The following is a 3854-nucleotide window of genomic DNA, read 5'->3' as shown; positions in this document are numbered from 1 at the left end:
TGAGCCTTAACACCTCACAGGTGTTTGACGACTGTGTGTTGATGTTGGACGTGAAAATGTAAAATTAGATTTTTAGCACTAAAATGATGGTGTTACCCCCAAATTTTCTTTTTCACAAGGGGTAATAAGAGAAAATGGACACCAAAATGTAAAGCACCCCATATGTGGACGTTAAGTGCTCTGCTGGCACACTACAGGTCCCAGAACCGAAGGAGCGCCATTGGACTTTTGGAGAGAGAATTTTGCTGGAATTTAAGTTAGGGGCCATGTGCATTTACAAACCTCCCATCATGGTGCCAGAACCGCAGAAACCCCCCACATGTGACACCATTTTGGAAACTACACCCCTCCAGGAACATAACAAGGGTTACAGGGAGTATTTACACCTCAAAGGTTTTTTGAACAGTGGGCCGTAAAAGTGAAAATTTGATTTATCACACTATATTATCACAGATAATGTTACCCCCAAATGTTTCATTTTCACATGGTGTAATAGGACAAAAGGCCCCCAAAATTTGTAGTGCAATTTTGCTTGAGAAAGAAAATACCCCATATGTGGATGTAAAGTGCTCTGCGGGTGCACTGTAATGCTCAGAATAGAAGGAGCACCATTGGGCTTTTGGAGTGAAAAGCTTGTTGTAATTGAAGTCGAGGGCCATGTGCATTTACAAAGCCCCATTTTGTTCAAGAACACCACACGTGACACCATTTTAGAAACTACACCCCTCAAGGAACGTAACAAGGGTTATAGTGAGTACTTACACCTCACATGTTTTTTGAATAGTGGGCAATAAAAGAATTGATTTTTAACACTGAATTGCTGGTATTAACCAAGTAGTAAGAGAAAAAAAGCTCCACAAAATTTGTAGCCCAATTTCTCCAGAACAAGGAAATACCCCATATAAGGCGGTAAAGCACTATGCAGGTGCAAAACAGAATGATGACCCAGAGTATAGCCGAAAGTATAAATGATGCCCGTTCCAAACCCTATGCTCTGAATCATCATTCTGGGAATGTGATGTGTGTGGCCGTCCCTATTGTGTTACCTCAAATGCAAACCCCGCTCAGATGGGTCGAGAGCGCTGTGCATTTGAGACAACTGCAAATCCCCAATGCTGTTGACTCTGTGTCCCATGACCCATATTTTTTTTGGGGAAAAAAAAAAAAAAAGATATCGGGGTATTGGGAAAGAGGTTTTTTTTTGGGGAGGGGGATGTAGTTTTAAATTTGGAAGACAATGTACACTGGACTGGTACATTGGTGTTGAATTCTGGGGAGTGAAAATCGGGTGAAAGGATTAAAAATTTAGAACTCCATGGAAGTGTGATACTCCCTGAAGCGAGGCCCGGATGATGGTGGCAAGTGGCTTCCAAATCCCCCTCTTGCTACACACACTGCATTTTTTCTGGGATCGTCCCTTCTTTCCAGTGTGGGGGACCTCACCTGGAAAGTGTTGGCCCACAGTTCCAGAGGTGCTTTGACCTGCTCTTTAGCGATCACCAGAACCTGCAGGTAGAACTTCCTCTTGGACCTGCAGTTGTCCAATGTCCCTGTATTGCCAGCGTATCGGGAAGGCCTTTTTGATTCTTCCGGACTGTCCCACAAGCGAGCGTGGATCTGGCGGCGAGGGATGTGAAGAGAGGGATACTAGTATAAAAGTTAGGTCCCAAATGATTTTCCTGCTAACACCCAGAGTGGGGGGACATTCTGGGGGTTCAATACAGGAATCTCGTCCCATACACCATAAACTTGCAAGCATACCCTGAGGTACTCTCGCAAAGTTTATACATCTTCACACCATACCGCGCCCGCTTGGATGGGATGTATTGCCAGAAGCTGAGTCTCCCCTTAAAGCTGATGAGAGACTCATCAATAGCAACCTCCCTTCCAGAGACATAGGCCTCCCAAAATTTTGCCCCGAAGTGATTGATGACCGGCCTGATTTTATACAGGCGGTCATACGCGGGATCAGTTCAGGGGGACATGCCGCATTATCAGCATAATGCAAACATTTCCGAATGGCCTCAAACCGGGGATGTGCCATGGCCATATTGTAGAGCGGGGTCTGGTACAGGATGTCCCCATTCCAATATTGCCTGACACTGTTTTTTTTTGACTAGGCCCATATGCAGCACAAGACCCCAAAATGTCCTCATTTCGGCTGCATCGACTGGGAGCCACCGGACCTAGCCAAAAGTGAGCCCGGGTTTGTGGCGACGAACTATTGTTCGTCTGCTCAACCATCAGATTGACAAAGTCATCACTGAAATAATAACAAAAAAAGTCTATTTCAGTGAACCCGACGATGTCAATCTTGATTCCTGAGTCGCCAACAAACTCAGGAATCACAGGCTCGTGGTCCCCTTGCTCAGTCCAGACAAGTTCTCCGGTATGGGGCACCAGTAAACTTGACAGGGGGGCGTGACTAGTATAAGCGCCAGGGGGACTCATACTAGCATGGGGCATAGGGTCAGGAGCAGAGGAGGTTTGCAGTCCCGCATGGCGGCGTCTCCGCCGCCTTGGTGGCTCATCATCGGAACCAGATGATGAGGACGAGGAAATAAGGAAGGTGGGGTCTTCCTCATCCTCTGTGGCGCTTTCAGTATCAGAGGCAATTAAGGCATATGCCTCCTCCGCTGAAAATGCCCTGCGGGCCATTTCCCTACTCTAATGGGGATGGGGGGGGGGGTGTGTGTGTGTGTATGGGGAAACTTTATTTGTGTATGTGCTGTGTGTGGTGTGGTGCGAGACTACCTCCCTAACCCGCCCTAACCTAACTAAACTAATCCTGCCCTAACAAAAAAATATATAAAGCGTGTCACCAAAAGAAAACAACATAGCCTTGCGGAAAACTTATCATGCAAAAAATGACAAATTGTAAGGATATGCAAAAGACTTTATTAATGATACATGTTAAAAATATTAAAAAACACTATAAGGAAAAGCACAATGCACAAAGCTGGATAAAATGGCAGGTTGTGACAGACTAAGACATTGGTATGTAAGGTAAAGATGCTTGCATTGCAATCATGAGAATGGTAACAAGACAAAAATACATCTAACCTCAATGAGATACATAAAAGGACATCAGTGAAATATAAGCAAACATAAAGGGACAGTGGATCACCAATGCAGAGCCATGCACCACCTGCACTTATCCAACACACGTTTCACGCCAAATGCGCTTCATCAGGTGGAGTGGCTATTGCTGGATATGTGTGCTCTATTTATATTTGGAATAAACCTATGAGATGCTGCCCCGGTTAGATTGACACTTCATATACCCACTCATAGCACAGATAGAGCAGGAAGGTAATCTATCTAATGAATACCTACTGTGGAGATGCCGCAGCAGCCAGCGATGTGATGCGCACATACGGAAGTAACTCCGATCAAGTGACCTGAGTAGGTCACATGACAGGAGGAACGCTCGCGTGATGACGCGAGTGCGTGCGCAACTGTGCAATATTCACTGCAGAGGAAAGGAAGGTGGGGATGCTGCACGGGTGATTGCGATGTCATGGCAACATTCGGCACATGCGCATAAGTGAAAGTGAATAAAAACATGCAAGTGAAGTGAGCAAACCAAACGTGAACACACGTGATACAAAGTGAGTGTGAATGTATACCCACCAGTGATAATGGCACCTAGAAAAACAAAGTAAACACTGATAATAACATGATCACTAATTTCATATAAGAATATCATGTAAGAATATATATAGTAAAGGCAAGAAATGAGAGATGTGCGCGTGGAGTGCAAGTGCGTAGAGATGAATAGTGTGATGCAAGAAAGGTGAGAGTGCATGAAAGTGTAAATGGTGTAATGCGAGAAAAAGGAGAGAAGTGCATGT

This window comes from Hyla sarda, chromosome 1 (assembly GCF_029499605.1).
Source record: "Hyla sarda isolate aHylSar1 chromosome 1, aHylSar1.hap1, whole genome shotgun sequence".
Taxonomy (NCBI): domain Eukaryota; kingdom Metazoa; phylum Chordata; class Amphibia; order Anura; family Hylidae; genus Hyla; species Hyla sarda.
This window is presented reverse-complemented; position numbering follows the sequence as displayed.